This window comes from Copidosoma floridanum, unplaced genomic scaffold, assembly GCF_036245765.1.
Source record: "Copidosoma floridanum isolate Cflo_tuat_1 unplaced genomic scaffold, Cflo_Japanese_pri ptg000034l, whole genome shotgun sequence".
Taxonomy (NCBI): Eukaryota; Metazoa; Arthropoda; class Insecta; order Hymenoptera; family Encyrtidae; genus Copidosoma; species Copidosoma floridanum.
This window is the reverse complement of record NW_028321911.1, coordinates 9,908,965-9,915,437: the sequence shown is the minus strand read 5'-3', so window position 1 is coordinate 9,915,437 and position 6,473 is coordinate 9,908,965.

The following is a 6,473-nucleotide window of genomic DNA, read 5'->3' as shown; positions in this document are numbered from 1 at the left end:
GCTTTGATCCGAATATTTGGTTATCACCTCTAAAAGCAAGACCTCTACAGGCAAGAAACTTGATAACGTCAGTAATTCTTTTTAAAACTTTTATCCAATATTTTTTCTGGTCTTCGTATTGTACTGTTAACTGCATATCAATTAAGTTTAATCCATTTTTTCTTTGACAGTAGATTGTTAAACTTTTTCTATGATTTTGACTTTGCTCATGTTCTGCAATACGTTTTGGATGCTTCCAGTCACAAAAACCTTGACTTGTAAATTTATCTTGTTCTGAAGAAAAAAGACGACATACAAAACAGAATACGAACCCAGTCGATGGTGAATATAAAAGCCATTCACGTTCTACTACCTCGCCAGTGTGTAATTTCATTTGAAATAATGATCTATTAAAAGTTCTGACTTTTTGTTTCTGTCCATCTTGATAAGTCTGAGCAGATTTGGTAAAATCGCTATTTTTATTGTTGCATAAGCTTGGCCCTTTTCGTAACCAATACAATCTATTGGTATCCTTATCTAGTCTTATTTGGTAGATCATTATCTATTTTTCCCCATAATGCTGGGTCTGATGAATAAAAAATCTCCGGAGTTTTCAGGTTAGCCTCTTCTATGAGTGTTGAAACTGTTAAATGCAAAAAAAAGTTGCTTTTCATACAAATATAGATGTAATTTACTTATTTTTCTATTTACATAGATGAATATTTATTGTAAATTTTTTTTAATTTTTCTTTTGTATCAGTCAAAGTGCATATTTTGATGATGTAAATGTCAAAAAAAATATTATATTCATAAAAATTTCTACCTCACAAAACTTATATCCTAAAGAATTTAATATAATTTTTAAAACGTTTCAATTTTATTATTTTTTCAATGTTTATTTGTAATAAACAAGTATTTTTTTGTGTTATTATATTTATCTGGTACAAATTAAACGTGAAATATTATCTGTGTTGACTAAGAATTTTATCTGAAATCTCAAACATCCAAGACTCAAACACCGGCGTACAAGCTTCTTGGTCAGTCATTTTATTTATATGGATTCTTTATTGTTTAATTAGCTAATACTTTTTAATCAAGTTATTGATTTTCAAAAAACTAATTTGAAAATAATTTAATAATCTGAATGATCTTCTAAACTTACACTCAAATCATTTAATATGACGCATTAGAATTATTTTTGTCATATCCTGGACAAAAGTACGAACTTTTGTCCCTGAGATCCCCTTTAGCAAGACTTTTTATCTCTACTGGTATGCACACAATTTATTCTACATTCTACTTCGCATAAATAGATAGATATACAAAAGTGCGCCGGTAGCAAGAGGGGCGGTAGCCAAATCAGGCTAGCCAGCTGACGGGATCAAAAAATTTGCTTGTAAACAAAAACCAGAACCTTAAATACGATGCTGAACGTATATATGCACAAAGTATGTACGTGAAATCAAGGTGGTTTTTTTGTATACATATATAAATATCACAATTTACATTATTATGGCTTATCTAACAGTGTACGTACTTTTGCCCCCGTATGATAGAAAATCGTTTACGCTACACTCGGGGCAAAAATACATCATTTCCGGGGTGTTTACCACCCTCACCCCAAGGTAACAATTTCTCGTACTTTTTCCCCCCGTGGTGTAACATACTGGGTTTCTTTTATCGTACGTCACAATGCAAACTAAATATTCATATTTACCCGGTATACTACTTTCATCCTTTTCGAGACTCTGCGATTGTTCATCTTGTACTTGTAAATCTGAACTATCATTTATACTTTCCATATTCCCAATAGTCGAATTATTTTCTGTATTTATCAAAAGATTGTTTGATTAATTAAAGTATGATTCACAAAAATGTTTATTCCTGTAGACTTACCAATGACAGAGACATCGCATAGCTCACTTACATCTTGTAATTTCGCAGCCTGATCCTTGCAAATAGCGTTGCACGTATTTACTGAGTGATCGACAGAAGCGCTTGAATTGTTTGTATGATTAGCATTTAAGAATGTAGTTATTTTTGGAAGTTTAGATATTTTTTCACATTCTTCTGTGACTTTTCGCTTTTTTTCAGCACCACTCAAATAAGAACGCTTCATAGTGTACAAGTAATTGCGATGAGTTTTCTAAAGACTGCGTATGGAGTTCATCTTACAGGTTAATGCTTACTTTTGCAAAGCTGATCTTTCTGTTCTTACTTCTAACGTTCTACCGAGGCTATGTTTCACGTCCTCACGATACGAAATGTTTTGACAACAATCACAGCAAAGAATATAAGGTTATAATTTCACTTCAGTTTGCTTCAGTGGCACTCAACTCATGGATTCGTAGTCGTTCCAGGGGCTTTACTCATATATCGAATGGTCGAATGAAATTTTCAAGGAATCTCGATTCCGCAGTACCAACTCTACTTTACCATCTGCAGTGTAACGTGTGCTGGATGGTTATCGGTGATATAAAGTTAGTACTGTGGATTCGATATTTCATCTAACTTTCATTCGAATATTAGATGTATTATTTAACTGAATGAAGCTCCCCAGTTGCTGAATATCTTTTCATATAATGTACAGTGAATTAGTTTTTTTAAAGGCAAAAAATTGATTTTTTAATGTTAAATTACTTAAAAAAAGACAGATTTCCTTATCAAACTGAAATTTTGAAATAATTCAATTGTAATTTGAATAAAAATGTTTGGTGTAATTATTTTTTATCACATTATTTGAACTTCGACGAAATCAAATAAATAATTGTTGAATTTCGGGAAAATTTCATCTATTATCTTTGGCAGGAGTAAATTACTGCCCTTACAGGGGCCCTCTAACTACTCTGGCCCAGGGCCCCATCATTTTAAAAGACGGCTCTGGATAATCATGCATTTAAGAGATATCAACACTTAAAATTCTGATAAACCTGATAATACCATGGTAACGTTTAAACAACACGCTTAACCTCAATAACACTTATTTTCTTTGAACAAAGTGTTCGTATTTAAACTAACAATTTTTATACTTTAAAAGATATAATTTGGCATTAACCAATTAATGCGAATGTGGTAATGTAATTAGTTCTTCTGCGATTGGAACATTTTTCATCAAAATAGATATTATTGACTAATTGACTACATTATTTTCGAATCCAATTATATACAATAGTTTAGATAAAAAACCAGGCAACTTGGAGGACATTTCTGATGGCGCACACTACAGGTGTCATTAATCGTTGTATTAACTAAAAAAAAGCTGTTGCTGGAAAATCGTATGTTTTATCGTCGACTTTTCATCTCTTTCATAGTTTGCTAATAAAAAAAATGTATCAATTTTCTAAAAATATTAAAATTATTTTTAAATAACTGCAACTTATGTTAAAAAATGTAATATTAAGTTGATGCATAATATTCATGTATATTTATTTTCAAGCAAACACATAAAAATTAACAGATATATGTATGTATATATAATCAAAACATTTATTTACCATACAAACAAATAAATAGAAGTTCACAAATATTAGTAAAATTTTATATAAGCTGATAAAATTTCCAATCAGAAGCCTACATTTTACATATAAAAATAAAAAAAAAGTTATATAACCTTTATAAGAGCTATAAAAACTTAGTAAAAGTTTATAAAAGTTTTTAAAAATAAGTAAAAGTTTTTAAAACTTTTTAAGTATTATATATCTATTTTGACAAGCATAAAAAAAGCTATAAGGAGTTTATAAAAGTTTATAAAAATTGACAACTTTTACAAACTTTTATAAACTTTTCATACAGTCTCAAATCCACCTTTTCATAAAAGTTTATAGAAGTTAACAAAAGTTTGTAAAAGTTTTTAACTTTTAAAATCTTTTATAAACTCTTAGTAACTTTTATTTGTGTAAAAAAATTTCCGCTTGGGTACAAGCAGTATAAACAACATTTTTAGGGCAGAATAGTGATGCGCAACCTATCTTCAATAAATATATTCTACATTACACAACTGTTACCGCTTGCGCTTTCTACGGATATTCACCGTTTCCATTAATGAAATCAATTTTTATGATTATTCATATAGGTGTATTTAAAGAGAGTAGTAAAGCAGGTAGTCCAGGCACGTTGAATATGGAGAACAAAAAAACATTATCCAGAAACCTACGTTTTTAAATGGTTAAAAAGGTTAAAGTCAATATGAGGAAAATGTGTTATGTGCCCAAGAAGTTTAGGGGATGATTTTAGTAGTTGAAAAGGGGTGAAAATGGATACATCTCGTGTTTTTTGCAATTTCACGCGAAATTTGATGTCCTACTGAAAAATGTTAAATACAAAAGTTGTAGATCTTGGAAAAATCTACAACTTTTGTATACGCCATTTTTTAATATAACCTCAAAATTTCAGAAAAAAATAAAAAAAATTTTTTTTTCTGTTTTTTAATTGTCAATTCCTCAAAAATAAATTTTTTTCAACCAAACTTGCTGAAAGTACTCCTTTTTGTGTCCCAAACAACAGCAACAAATTTAAGATTGAAACATTAAAAACTATTTGAAAGATTCATTTTTTCCGGTCCGAAACACGTTGTTTTCAAAGTTACATTTTACTACTTGCAATCATTGTAGAGAGGTCATACAGGGCTCATTTTTTTTGTTTTGACGTCTACTTTCAAAAGAAATAATTAAAAAAATACAGCTTCTATTTAAAAACATGTCTAAAAATTGAGAAATATAAAAAATTTAATTTTGCAAAAACAAATTTTTTGGTTATTTGCTAATAGTTTGTTGTAAATAAAAAAAATTTTCAAAAACTAACAAGAACATTGAATTTTTCGAAAAAACCTGAAGAAATATATGTTTTACTATTTAAATACATTTTTTATTTCCGTACAATAATGCTATAAACATTGTGATAGCATATTCCATTTAGTTGAAAGATGTCATGTAAGTACATATAATGCGATCGACTTTTACTTTAATAAGAAAAGTTCATTATTTCTCGCGATGAAATGAATTAATTCAATTATTTTCTACATATTTTGATGTATAAATTGTCTTATAATCAATTTTTGTACTAAATTATTTAAAACATGCTTTCAAATAATTGAATGATTTTTTAAAATGAATTTATCTTGCATCGAATTTTATATTTATTGTATATTTTATTTTATCAATAGAAATTCAACATAAATCAAAGCTGAATATTAAAATTGTACAAAGTTAGGTAAGTTTTAAAACAAACTTTAGAAAACGTTTTGGAGTAAAGATAGTTGAATATGTTTTTGGAAGGAACCTCTTATTCGTTTTGGAGCATATATATACTGTTTTATATATATGCCTATAGGGGACTGGAATAGGTGTTACATCTGTTGAAGAAGGACGCGGACAGAGAGAGAGAAAGAAAAAGAGAGAGAGAGAAAGAGAAAAAGAGAGAGAGAGAGAAAGGACGTGCAGGAAAAACGGAGCAGAAGGACGCGTACTCAGATAGGAGCACGTGGCTCAGTAGTCTATTTATAGCCAGCAAGGAAGTACATTTTTATTGAGTTCTTCATTCAATAAATACATGGTTTTTGTTTGGTTATTTGAAATTTAAATTAAGTGATTAATTTTTTTTACCTTTCACTTGATTTCGAATAGTTATATGTGATAAAAATAAACCTAAGGTGAAGTTCCTGTTCTCGAAAACTAAACATTGATGTCAAGTCAAAACGTAAGTCAACTTTTTTTTTTACTTTTTAAGTTGTATTTTAATCTTTTTTAAATATTGATAGTGAAATATTGTTATTCTTATAAAATATAATTTTTTGTAATAAGGGGTAAATGCTGAACTACTAAGAGTTATGGGACTTTATTTAATCAAATATTTTTATTTTTATGTTTTTATTCGTCAAAATGACTTTACAATATTATTTATAAAGTTGTTTTTGTTTATATTAACTCTGCTTATGAAGACTGTCACGTTTGCATTTAAATTAACACAAAAAAGTGTAATTTTTTGTGAGATGGATTGAAATTGGGTTACATTCAGAACCACGTCTAAGAGTTTCAAATATTTCTATATCTGACATTGTACCCAAAATGGCGTACTGTTGTAAGAGGGTTGTGTTGTGGGGTGCTACATGCGGCTAGGATCGGGATAACATCACTATTTCATTTAAAGAATATATATTTATTTTAAAAATTATGATATTTTTAATCAGTAATTGATTTATGTTGAGTAAATTAATTCTATTGAAAAATAATTTTGTTTATGACATTTTCCAATATAAAATTTATGAATATTTATAACATTTTAAATTTTTGAACAATTATCTTTTGATTTTCTTTGAAACATTTCTTCAGTTGTTATTTATTGTATGTAACTATAAAACAGTAATTTGAAAAATTACAGGGAATTAGGGGGAAAAATGCGTCTCTTGAAATTTTTCATTAGTAATTACAATTTTTATATTAATCATACCATAGTACATACAACTATTATTAATAAAAAGTGTAGAATAAAAGTATAAC